We start from the raw sequence: 14,436 nt of genomic DNA, 5'->3' as shown, positions 1-14,436 counted from the left end.
AAGTACTCCCTTCACACCCAAAAGACTTGGACACTGACCGGACCGGACTCTGACCAGTCTTCTTCTTGAGCAGGAGGCGGGGGTGCGCAGAACTAAGCATGGTGCTTGAACACCCCCCTGAGCACTCTCACCTGTGGGGGGTTGGGGGTTGGGCTCTGATTCTGGCGACCTGCTGACTGGAGAAGCCTGCTGGGTCCTCCGCGGCTCAGCCGATGACTGCAGCGGGTGATTCAGGCCACGGGCACTAGCGGGGGGTGAATCTCCCTCAGCTCCACGCCTCCCAGGGCTCCCTGGGCTCTCCCCGGCCACTCCCGGCTCTCCCGAATTGGCCGACTTACAGGATGCAGTGGCAGCTGCAGCTCAGGACACCCAGACGCCGAACGCCAGACACGCAAAATGGAATGACCACTGCGACCGCTCTGATCACTCTGCTCCGCTCTGTCACCAGAGCTCACGGCTAGAACGCCGGCGCCAGTGCTGGTGCTGGCGTCGGAAAACCGCTGCTTCCAAATTGCGGTATGGCTGCTGCGCTGTTGCGGCTGTGATACCGGATGGCTGGGAGCCGGGAAATCACCTCCGGTAACTGCGCTGCACGCCCGCTCGCCCACTCGGACTCAGGCTCAACCGCTTCTCAGAAGGCGGCAACAACAAGCAAACAGTACAGCATTAATGAATAACATTGTGGGCAAAAATATAACACCACATTAGATATTTCTAACGGTTTCTTTTGTCAAAACATTGCACCTGAATGTAGGTATTTGACCAATTTCTCAATAATGTGGACCCAGCGTCAATTCTGTTGTCTCCCTCAAGGATTCAAGAATAGTTCGGAGTTATTCTCAGCAAGGGTAACAGAGTTCCTACAAACTTATCATGATGAGGAATTGTCATATGTTGATGATATCTATCTGACAGACGATGACCTGAACAGGGTTAACCCCATTATACTGGGCTTTCCTTCTGACGGTTATGAATTCAATTTAAAAAAATCATGAATTGCCTATCTAAACATCCTTTTTCTAGGATATGAACTATCAAGTGAAGGCAAAAGCCTGGTAGAAAACTTTTGTAGAAAAGTGTGTGATGCTCCAACCTCCAAAAACACTGAAAAACTTACAGTCGATTCTAGGTTTCCTAATTTTTGGATAAACTTACATTCTAAACTACACAGAAAGAGTTAAACCTCTTTACAAATTAATCAAACCTGATTTTAAAACAAAAAATTGGGCAAAAGAAAACACAGAAAGGTTAAGTTCACTTCAAAAAGACATTAGCAACAAAACATTTCCAAACACGCGTATACGTACGCAACTCAGTGATCCGAATCATGCCGGGTCAATGCAGATTCACCGACTCAACTTTTAATGAAGGTGAAAAAGTACCAATTGCATAAAAACCACATTTGTACATGGAAGCAGAAATGAAATTTACATCAGCAGAAAAAATTCTGACAGCAGTTCAAACACCTGTATGAAATGAAAGAGCCCTAGCACAGGGGAAACACATTATGGTCGTAACTCCTATACCAGCCTTAGAGGCAGTTACACAAGCTAGCATTCCAAATGCAAAAGCTTTACTTCCAAGATGGATACAATGTGTTAGTTCTCTTGCTGAAACTGATGTTGAATATGTTTTTGATCCTTATTTGAAACCACAAGCATTCCTGTAATACAAACATGAATGTCCTCTTTCTGATGAAATTCTACCTGTATAGGAGTATGAATGTATAATTTATACTTACGTATCAGCACAACCCGCTACGAGGGTAAACAAGCTTATAGTGCTGCATGCGCAATTGTTAAAGGTCGTATGCACAATGGCAAATTCAGACCTATGGTCACAAAAATGCAATCTCCAGGAGATTGTACAGCTCAGCGAGCTGAACTACAAGTATTCGTAATGTCACTTGAAAATATATATCTCGAATTCCAGATACTCATAGTGTGAGATTCTTTATACTATGTTCAATCATATTATGAATATTTACAGAATTAGCTTCAAAATAGTTTCAAAGATGCAAAAGGTGGGAGAATCAAGCATAAAACGCTTTGGGAACAAGTAGTCCAGTTGAAAAACGGACTACAAAACACTCATGTGATACACATGCTGAGTCATCAACATATTGGCGTTCATGTTGAAGGGAACTCATTGGCTGATGAAGCCGCGAAGGGGGCTGTGCAAAAAGCTTCCGTAGCTGCAATCACTCGTTAAAAAACAAATATAGACAGTAAAATAATACTGGCTGTCAATGCTTCAAGCAGAGGCAGTGGTACAGCGTTATCAAAAATGTTTCCACTCAAATACTCATATATAATTGATGCGAACAATTTTCCATTTGCCCGAGTGGGGGATAGGGTAATACTAACCCTGGGCGTAGTGGTCATAGTGGGGCTTCGCGAAGCTACGCGAAGTGGGCGAGACACTACGTCCACCTACGCACTTCGCGTAGCCCCACTACGCGCCACCCGCCTCCCTCCCACCCTCCCTAAATACTTAAATTACATTTTAGAAATGATTAAAAACCACTTGCCTTGTCCATGGCGTCCCCCGGGGCTTCCTCTCGTCATCACACGATTCGCGCCGCCGTCTTGGATAGTAATGCGCATGCGCGGGCGGGCGTAGTGTTGCCTGCTACGCCTACTTCACAAATGGCGAAGTAGGCAACAGTACGCCCACTCCATGGGTGTAGCGAAGTGCTACGCCCAGGGTTAGGTAATACCAAACATGGAACATAGATTAGGACTAATCATAGCAGTACATGAAGGGCTTGCCTCTGCTCATGCAGGTGTTTCCGCCACAGTGTCGTTATCAAAACAATTATACTGGTGGCCCGACATTAGAAAACAGACCCAAAACTAAGTACTGGACTGAAATATGCCAAAAGATGAAAGTTTCTACTGTGAAATATCCTGCGCAGGCACCCCTGTTAATTCCAGATAAACCATTAGCTTGTATTTACCTGGACCACTGCGGTCCCTCACAAAGGGATGGTAACTATAATATATCATGGTCGCAGTGGACTTGTGTTCAAGGTTCCTTTGGATGTGGCCCCAGCGCTAGGCTGACGCTCGAACTATGAGTTGTGAGTCTTTATCGGCACATAAGCAATAGCCACACTACACCCATTGCCAGTTTGGGCGTTGAATTGCGGTACTCTTCTCCATTCCATCCTGTGGGAAATTCTGTTGTGGAAAGAGAAAAATGGGCCATAAAGCAGTCTTTAACAGCCAGGGTATTAGGTTCCGGTGATGGGTGGGTCAAACATCTTTATGAGGTCCAACGTAGTCTAAACAATTTGCCTTGAAGTTCTCCAGGGGGTGTCACTCCATATGAAGGTCCTATTTGGGACAAGAATGTTGGTTTTGGATCTTGATTGTCATGGAACAGTGGTGGAAAATAAGCAATTTTAATATCAAAGATCGTTCAGCTGTTTTAAAGGACTTAAATGAACTAAGATCGAAACAAAGCAACGTGTTCCCTAAGCCAAACACCACTGGGGAAAACCAACCATCCCAGCAAGGCCTGTTTGGATCCTAAAGCTTGGTTATCTAGTCAGAGAAAAGATTGCTGACAAGAAGGAATGTGGGCCTTCTTACAGACAACCAGTACCTGTCCTAGCAATCCACGGATGAAGAACAGTTTTACTGCCGCCCCTTGCTGGTAAAAAGGAGAGAGGATTTGTGTCCATCAACCTGATCAAACCACACTATGTGGCCGATACTAAGTAGTAGGCCAAGTGGACTCCGACAATGTACCAGACGTACCCCGCAAGCTACAATTCAAGAGGTTCAAACTAAGAGACTCATCACCTTTGAAGATTCTACAGTGAGAAAAGAAGGACTAAGCAACAAAGCTATGGAACGTGTTCCTCTTGAAACCCAAATAACAGTTTGTCCTGATACACCTGTCTACAATGAAGTAACAAGTGATCAAGTGGTTCCAGCGATTTCAACAAATCCTGATGCAATTCCAACCATTGACAGAACTGCCTCTGGCTATTTCATTAACGCTGATACTTTTTCTGAGGATCCCAGTGAACCTGAAACAACGCCACCACAAAGAACCTTTAAAGAACAAGCAAAATACTTTTTTCATCACCTGAAAAAGACTTATCTGGTTTCACCATGGATTAAACTATGGATTGTTTTAGGAATATTTTTCTTTCTAATTTGGTTAGCACTGGTAATAACTCTAGGTATGCTGATAAATGGAAGATATATTCAAATGGATACAACAAGTATAAAAGTGAACTTACTTCTCAAGCCACACAAATCATCCCATTGTGAACAAAGTGACTTGTCAGCAGTGAACATCACAGCTGTTTCTATACCAGATGGTATAGTTTGGTACAGATCTGAATATGACACTTTTGGCCTGTTGGAGCTTTTGAAGATTCTACACTTATTCCAGATTTCATTAAGTGACTTTATTACCTCTAGTACCTTTTCTGATGATTGGGACTTCGAGACTGTTAATATCATGTTGTCTGATATAGAAACGTCTGCAGTATTCCAAATCATAAATATTTAGAGGGTTCATCAGACTATGAACAGATGTATTGTTATCACCAATATGGTCATCATTTCTTGCATAAATCTGCAATACCTAGAAATGTATATTTGTGTAACCAATGGGAATAATGTCCGACACCTCCAAAGGAAAGCTCAAAAACTTTTGCAATGAAATTTCCATATTTTTTAGTGTTTAATTTATCAAATGCTGATCATTTTATTTTAAAAATGTGAATAAGACAGGACCGATGAATGTGTTGACCAATACAAAACAGATTTATTCTGCAGCCTTTATTGTCCAACTGTCTAGACATGGTTTCGACTTTTGGAAAGACAACATTGAGACAGAAACTGTCTGGGATTGAAAAGATTGGCAAGTGCAGGGGGTAGAAGCTTTGTTTAGAGCCTGTATCATCCGTGAGCAAATTGTGTTTTTGAATGACACTGTTAAACAAACATCTTGCCTTGGATTAGCCAAGATCAAAGACATGAACACATCGACCATACCTTTACCTGCAAGTAATAGCACTACACAGAGGGGAGTCAACGTACATAATATTTTGTATCACAACAGATCAGATCCAGAATGGAAAAAAAGGTTGCTCTGGCCCACAGACACAAACATCTGTCAAGATCGATTGCTGAAGAAAAGACAGCGTTCCACTATTAATAGGCCAGTCCCAAGATATGTTCAAAGACAGCATCCTGGAATAGTAACAACATACAGTGTAGGGAAACTATGCCTTGATTGCCTACAGAGAGCTACACTTGAGGATTAAAATAACACTTATCTTCACTTAAAGAGGCACAGACCTTAGGGAATTCTTGCTAGGACCAAGAAAACCGCATCAAAAACGTTTCATATATGCCAGTGTATACGCTGCTTGCAATGAAATATGGAAGATTACCCAAGAAGAGACTGCAAAACGAATACGAGAAATTGATCGTATTAATTTAGAGAAATCGCTCTATGTAGTAGACAATGGGTTAACGACTCTGTCGTCCAGGATATTATATTCATTGGACAGCATTGTGTCTTCTGCTATAGACATCATTGAACAAGACTTGGTCATGTTGCAACATGGTCAGTCTCAGTTAGGTTCTATCATGCTATTAGGCTGGATGCTACAAAACTTGCGTGCAGGCTTTGTGCCTTGGCTTTTAATCAAGACTATGTCACTGTTTTCAGAATTTAATCTCACTGATAAACAGATCAAACTGGCACAAAGGGGAGCAGACTATACTGTGTTGAACATTGAAAAACTGGAAAAATTACCATTCACAGTGGCAGAGAAACAGCTACTGAGTGGATCATACATGGTAAAATTACTCTGCCTGTTACAATTTTCCATTTTCAGTATTGCCTAAAGCATATACCAGCAGGCAAATATGAAAGGTTGGGTAAAGAATACATCAAGACATCCTGGGATTTACTATATATACACAGATGTTGGAGTGGGGGACGTGAAGTGAAGTGTTTCTTAGCAGTTCTAACTTCGAAAATGCACTAAGTGATTCTCGTCTTTGTCAGGGTATTAATTTACACGGGGCCTGCGATGGTTCCACTACAAACTTATCCTGTCACCTGCAAAGTTCACCGGCTGCAGTGATGAATCAAATTTTTGGACTACTTTTGAATGGGAGTTACCTAATGTTGAATGATCACAGCTGCTGTGGCATGTTGCCAGGTATTCTATATAGTGACTGTTTCATCTAGGGTCACTTGCTGTATGCAAGTATTCTTTCCACAAACCAAGACAGCCAGGGAGTCGCCTTTATGGCCTTCACTAAACATCTCTTCTATATGAATTGATACTCTAAGCAGAATGAAAGCCACTCTTTTACAAAAAACTGTGCCACTGACCTCGGCCAAAGAAGCCTAAGATCTACAAGGCACAAGTACTTCTGCTGAGATACATGCCCTTTTGAATACAAACTGACCTATACATTTCTCAGATATGTTTGAACGTATCTTAAACATGTCTGATACGAGCCATATTGTACATGTATTTAAGAGCGTGTGTTCAGGACTGTTACACCTTTTCAAGCAGTCCTCAGAATACTTCACAACTTTGTGCACTCAGTGTTGGCAGACTGCCACTAATTTTTGGACTTGTTGCAGGGATCCAATTTTTGCTCCTTCTGCTGCGATATGGCAATCCAAATCACCAACGCCACTCCAAGCACCATAGAGTGAGCTCTATTGGAAATGAAGTGTTGTGAGTGCTTCGTCCAAATTCTCGGTTTACCTCTTCTACGAGAATTAAATACCACATGGTTTCGGTCATTCAGACCAATCTGCCAAGATTGCATCTTACCTGTTCTACACTGCCTGCTTTGCGGTGAAGAATGCATGCTAGACATCTGTCTAACGCTTCCATCAGTCATGCCTACGGATATCGCTACTCTGCTGGACCCGGTAATGGCCCATGCTATGTGTTGTCCCCAGCGGCTACCAAGCCTGATGATGGCATTTATTGAGACCTCACAGACTCAAAATGCTACTGCTGAGGTACGAAAGGAAACAACAGGAATGCAGGTAACATCTGATACGAACATTACCTATGTGAGCAATGCTGAAGTATTCTAAACGAGGTAAGACAACAACATCCTGGACCCATCCCAATCCGGTTTTCGCAGCAACCACAGCACTGAGACTGCCCTCATTGCCGCCACTGACGACATCAGGATCCTGATAAACAAAGGAGAAACAGCCGCTCTCATCTTCCTGGACCTATCAGCACCCTTTGACACAGTCTGCCACCGCACCCTATCAGCACGCCTCCATGACGCCGGAATTCAAGAGAAGGCCCTGGCCTGTACCACATACCTCCTCACCGGCAGAACCCAGAGCGTCCGCCTCCCACCCTTCCGCTCGAAACACACCGAGATCATCTGCGGCGTCCCACAGGGATCCTCTCTTAGCCCGACGCTTTTCAATATCTACATGGCACCGCTCGCCCACGTCGCACGACAACATAACCTCAACAACACCCAGCTGATCATATCCCTCACCGAAGACCCCCACACCGCCAAAGCCAACCTCCACATAGGAATGAAGGCCGTAGCTGACTGGATGAAGGACAGCAGACTGAAGCTGAACTCAGACAAGACGGAGGTCATAATTATCGGACCCTCCTTATCAGCCTGGGACGACTCCTGGTGGCCCACATCGCTAGGCACAGCCCCAGAACCCACAGACCCCGCACGCAACCTAGGGGTCATCCTCGACTCCACCCTCTCCATGACCAGGCAAGTCAACGCCGTCTCCGCGTCCTGCTTCAACACCCTCCGCATGCTCGGTAGGATCTACAAATGGATCCCTTCTGACACAAGGAAAACCGTCACCCAGGCCCTCATCACCAGCAGACTCGATTACGGGAACGCCCTATACTCAGGAAAACAACCAAGCTCCTGAGACGACTCCAACGAATCCAGAACACCTTGGCACGACTGATCTTCAACATCCTCCGACGCAGCCACATCACATCCCACCTGAAAGGCCCAGTCAACAAGAGGATCACCTTCAAACTCCTCATCCATGCAAACAAAGCCCTACGCAACGCCGGACCCACATACCTCAACAACCGTCTCAGCTTCCACACCCCCACCCGAAACCTTCACTCAGCCAACCTCACCCTCGCCACAGTTCCTCGAATCCGGAAGACCACCGCATGCGGCAGATCCTTCTCCTACCTCGCCGCCAAGACCTGGAACGCTCTCCCCACCAGCCTTCGACAGACGCAGGACATGCTGGCCTTCAGAAGACTCCTCAAGACCTGGCTCTTCGACCAGTAGCGCCCGCCCCCCCCAGCGCCTTGAGACCCTCACGGGTATGTAGTGCGCTTACAAATGGAGTGATTGATTGATTGATTAATTAATAAACTTGGGTCATACTTCACCACTTTTAAATGAATGAACGGATGGATCACAAAATTGGCATCAACAATAACACTAGCTTGACTACGTATGGGACCTTCACCAGCCGTTTACATGAACAATAACTTTTCCAATCTGAAAGGTAACATGACCAACCTTGTACATTCATGCTAACCTGAAACGTTCACCCCTCCCAAAGAGGCTTGTTCCAAGTCTTTTGAATCAGGCAAGAGGCCTTGATTTGTCCTAAAACTGTACTCCTCACTGATCGTTTTGTATTCCTGCAAACTACCCAGGTTCTCCCTCATATATCAGCACCTTACATGGACTGCCAGACTTGTTGGAGCACCGCGATGGCGGTCTCCCATCCCCCCTATTGCGATTAGGGCAGTCGGACCCCCATTTGCCCCGGTGCAGCCACCAGGGAACCGCCGTTCACTGGTGGAATTGCGGCAGTCAGTAGCCATCAATATGCTTGGTTGGTCAGCCGCGGGCCTTGCAAGCATATTACGTTTTTTTTCCTCTGCCATGGTTTTAATGCTGGATCCTCCTCCATGAAGACCCTGGTGAGAGAAAACAAAGGACGCCCTCCAGGGTCCCCTTGTGCCCCTATGCAATGGGGTGCATACAAGGGGGTACATATTCTGCATACACCCCAGTTCCTGCACAACCTTTTGGAACTGTTTTTGGTGTTCCCACTGTGGTGTCCATTTTTAGGTCACCGCTGTGGGAACGTCAAACAAAGTCCACCAGACACAAGTTACATTCATAATCAGGTGGGTGGCCCGACCACGGGTTTGGGGGTTTCAGTGGGGGAGACCAGGTGCTGCACTGCCAAACTATAATTAGGCCCTAATTGTTAATATTCTGTTGTTTGAAAGAGGGAGTAGAAACACCAAAATCAGCTTTAAACTAGATTCCCTCTTTTCTCTCTAATTGTAGACAGCTACTCTTAGTTTTGGTCTTCCATTATGATAGTTTTTATTACCATTTGCATGCTGCCATCAGAAGAAGTATGTGGTACCTGACTGAATGGACAGTGTAGAGTCTAATATGAAGTACACAACTGTGCTGATTGTGCAATGTATTGTCCTCAAATGATCCGTTAAAGAATGCATAAGCATGCCCACAGATGTCAGTAGATTTCTGCACCTTAATCAGCTCCCACCCTTCCTATCTTTTTCAGCTTCTCTGTTCTTAATACTGCATCTACTGTGTGCAATAATCTGTGCACCGAGGGTAATATTGTGAAAGCATTTTAATGGCAGATTAGTGATGATAACTGAACTATAACAGAATAAAGAAGTAGGCTCAAGTCTTCACCCACTGCTAGAAAGTGCAATGCGCTGAGTTTACCACCGGGATGGGTAAACATAGCTGCTGATTTGGGAAAAACTCCCAGATCAACTCATTAAATTGGAGAGGTCTAGTTGGTTCCTGGACATATATTAATTATTATCTGCATGCGCATGATCAGCAGCACAGTAGTGAGTACATTAAACCCTCAAACTGCAAGACTGACATTCAATTGTACTCAGGTGTTTCTTGTTTGGAGTGTCACTCTGTAGCATTGTTGGGAATCATGGCTTGAGTATATACTGCGATCATGGGGAGTCGAAATTTGAAATTGTTGGCGATGCTATATGAAGATATAGTGTACACGAAAAAGCAACAAAAAGCCACGCATCTGCATTATGAAAATAGGAGAAACAGACCTTTTTCATTTTTGGCAGCATGCTGATAGCTGTTCCCCTACTGCAGGCTGATAGCGGTTTCTTTGGTAGCAAAATGTTTTGCGGTCAAAAGAGGAGATATGCACTTCAGAATTTTGCTTCACGCAAATATGCAAAATGTTTTTCAATTTGGTTGGTGCATGCAAAAATGTCTTACTAAGTGCCCCTTTTTTTTCTTTGACCAGTCTCCTGTTTGTGTCTTTTTTCACGAGGTATATGCCCTTGTGTCTAAAATGAATTGTGCGATACTGTTAACCACATTTTGTTGCAAAAGAGTTACTACATGTCCTAAAATATGTTAACATTTTCAGAAAACAATCTACTATTTCTCACATCCCTAGAGGAACAGTTTGAAGATGCATCTAAAATAAATGTTCAGTACTCAAATGGAAGAATGCACTTTAACTTACTGTCATGACTATGTATCTTTGTCATGCCAAATTGTGTAATGTTACGTTCTGCCGAATGACTTCTACATAATGGAATTACCTGACCAAAAGCTCTGATTAGAATAACTGTACTTTGTTCCTTTTCTTTTTGAAAATATACTAATAAAAAATAAAAAATAAAAACTTCATGTCAATGGTGACAAACAGATGAAATCATAGGTATCCATTGCTGTGCCACAGATGCAAACACTATACTTAGCTTTAGCATCTGCAACATCCACGTGAGTGTGAACATCATCTTGTGGAGGGAATACCACATATTAGGATTGAAAGCCTATAACTGGTACTAGATTAACTGTGTGCCATATTAAGAAAAGCTCAAATTTGCTATTGTATATTCTAGTCATTCTTATATATTGTCATATGTTGGTATCTATAGTGCTAGTGGTCTTTATAGTGCTGGGCCTGTCGTGTAGTTCCTATAAATCTATATAGGATCTGCGAGTTTAGACAATATAAACTGTGGGACTGGTGTCTAGACTGATTCAAGACACCCCCACCGGATATGTTTGCCTGTATACCAGCTAGCTCACAGTGCCACTATGAACCCCTCTCACCAAGGAGAGAATAGTTCCTGGCAACTATCAAACATGACAACCCGTCTCCTCAGGGATCGTGGAAACAGTACAATACTTTTCACGGAGTCACTTGTACTCACTTTGTCTCAGAGAGATTGACATAATAAACGATGGGGACGTTTTCAATAAGCATTTATTGAGCAAGCGTCATACTAGTGTAAAATATGTGTGATGCAACAACCATAAGACAGAAGCAGTTATAAATGATTATAAGCACCAAAAGAGTAAATGGATGGTAGATTTATATCATATTGCCAAATCAATAGATATATGCAGGTATATAGATACATGACAGGAAATATACGTACTCCTACGATGATATCCCAAATTAGATGTATCCAACTATACCTAGCATGTATATAGGTGTAGAGCCAAGAATCTACCTAGGATGAAGCCAATCCCATTTCCTGATGTGAGAGAATGAAGGACCTCATCTTGGTCTCGCGATGGACACCCAGTGAGGGATGTCAGACCACTGAGTGCTGGTGTGTCTGCATGCAGGTACCTCAGCATCTCGTGTCAGCGTGTCAGCATGGAAGTCTTTCTCCTCAGCAATGATATGGTGTTAATATGCCCAAAAAGGTCTCCTCAGGGGTTCTATCTTGCTGTGTCATGTCGGCCGAGGATGACGATAATGATGAACCTTATACATAATTTTAGTGCAGAATATGGTGATCCTGCTGTGATTCGGAGAATCCTAATGCATAATAAATAAGGCTTGTTTTTGGGGAAAGCCAAACAACATATATGCAGCACCAGGTATAAGGTCAGTACCAAAAACTGTTATGAAGTACAATGGGAGGCGAAATGTAGGTGTAAGGTTAGGTGACTACCCAGGCCTATATTGGGGTACATTATGATACATAACATGCCTTCCTCTCTATTTCCCTTTAGCATGCAGCCACCAAGCATGGACACAAAAATAGGCCCTTACCAGCAGTATGAGACCTCAGATGTAGGGTGAGCTCCAAGCATCAGCAACATGGAGGAGGAGGTGGAGGAGTAAGAAATATAGCAGCATCACATGTTCATCCAGAGGTCAAGTAGATCTTCCACCTGACAACTCTGAAACTAGAACAAATGGAGACTAAGGGATTCTCAACATTACCAAAGCACAGGGGATATGTATAGAATGAGGATTTCCTCATCCCCATGATAACATAAGGTTGATGTGTGAGACCCAAACATTATCTCATTCTGCAGCCACTTCTGCCCCTCCCGATACCAAACAGTTTCCACAACAATGAAGGAAACTGGGAGTAAAAATTATTTTTTTTCTCATGGCATCGGCCAGCCCACAAGTTGTGTTCACCCACTCCCTTCCACAGGGCAATATTGGTGGGCATTGTGCACCATTAGACTCTGGAGCAGAAACTACAATAGCTTCTGGTCAACAGACATATACAATAAAGCAGTTAACAATGGTGTTGATAATATTGTGATGTCCACAGAATGATGAGTGAGACACAAGTATGAGGCAAGACAAGCTTTAAACTTACACCTCATCCAGCGACGACACTGTCCAACTGTCAATCTCTCTCAATGTTCTCTCTCCCAGAAAATCTTGTCTGATCTCATCACATTCCAAGCATCAGTGTTATACCAAGCTCTATGTCACAAATATGTTAACTGCCATTATGCTACCCCCTACAGAGCAGTTCTTCATGACTGCTGCCTTATCATTAACTGCTCATGTATTATTTTTTTTAACTAATTTCTTTGTTGATTTTTTAAAGAAAAGAAAGCTGTACAATTGCAACAGAAACATTCTGGGCACATCAGACACGTTTGACTTTTATATGGTGGCTTTCTCTTGCTCAAATGAGGTTGGATTTGCAAGGGTGTCATTAAACAGAATGAGGTAGGTGCATTGATGTCATCCATACATGCCCATTGGCAGTTCTTCCCAAATATTCAAAAAAGTGATACACTGTGTAGCAAAGTTGAGTGAAGCACTATTCAAAATTGATGCCTCGCATGACGTCATGAGTACAAACATCCATTCCGCATTCTTAAGGGGGTATCACATCTGTTTCCAGTACCTTTTTAAATGTGTTCAAGTGTGGGGGTGAGTTTTTCACCAGGGTTTTGTAGATGTGGGATAATTTCCCTTCAGAGACTCAAGCAGGTTGAACTCCAGGAGCTCCAACCACACTGTTTCTATAAGCTGCGAGTGCCTCTTTGATGTCTGTGAATGATTTTAGGTGTCACCCTCTAGTTTCTCCTGCTATAAATATTCCAAAACAGTCCCAGTTATCAAAAAGATCAAGAGCTGGCACTTCAGAAAGGACTGATTCTACCCACAGTTGGGTCTGCTCCGTGAGCCGATGTATTTAATTTAGGATTCTTTTCTCTCCCACCCATGGAACACATCCATGTGGTCAGGATAGAGATTTTTGTTTTACAATTTCCTCCAAGCCTGAAGTAAGGGCAAGGTAACCCAACAAGTGGATCTCCTTTGAGCCTTAGCATAGTTCACACTGTATCACTGAAACCAAGCTATACCTAGCTCATGGGCCCTAACTAGAGCAAAACTGGTCCTGTGTTGCTTGTGTTCTGGTAAAGCGAGAACCTGGTGTGAGCGACCGGCCAGTGCAGCAAAGTGCGGTGGAGTGAGTAGAAGGCGACTGATGACAATGACAGAAAATAACAATAAAAAAAGAAAACCACTTACGTTGCCCTTGCTGCATCAGTAGGTCGGTGATACAGCGAGCACAAGGTAAGTTGTTTTCATTTCCCCTCATTGTCAATTTTAATTCAATTTCAAAATACATTATTCGGTTTTGCAAATAAAAAAACCATAAAAGCAACATTACAACCATTAAAATTTGATGAATCATTTAAAAACACATACATAATTCATAATCACAGTGCGTAAAAAGTTCTTTCCGATAGAGATAAGGGGAAATATATACAATAAAAACAGTCACCTATAAAATACATGTAAAATCTTGAAGGAAGACTACTGGGATGACAGCTACAGATTAGGGATATATTAGTTCTCAATGCGATATATGATTTTCAGTGAGGATTTCAAATATCCAATCAAGAAAAAAGTGCATTCTGGCTTCAACATTTGCAAGAAGCAAAGGGCCAGGCGGACCTGAGTAAAATTCAACTTTTTTAAAGGGGGCTTTAAAAAGAACCTCCGGGGAGCATCATAAAGGTGACAAAAGAACATAAAGTGCACCAAATCCTGAGAAGGGGATCTGTCGCAGCCACAGGAAGGTAACACCTGGTCTCTGTGGCTTTCCTTCGGGACAGCAAGTAAAAGATGGAAATAATC

The sequence above is a fragment of the Lissotriton vulgaris genome, chromosome 5, assembly GCF_964263255.1.
Source record: "Lissotriton vulgaris chromosome 5, aLisVul1.2, whole genome shotgun sequence".
NCBI classification, from domain to species: domain Eukaryota; kingdom Metazoa; phylum Chordata; class Amphibia; order Caudata; family Salamandridae; genus Lissotriton; species Lissotriton vulgaris.
The sequence above is the reverse complement of the archived record's forward strand: the minus strand, read 5'-3'. Positions refer to the sequence as shown.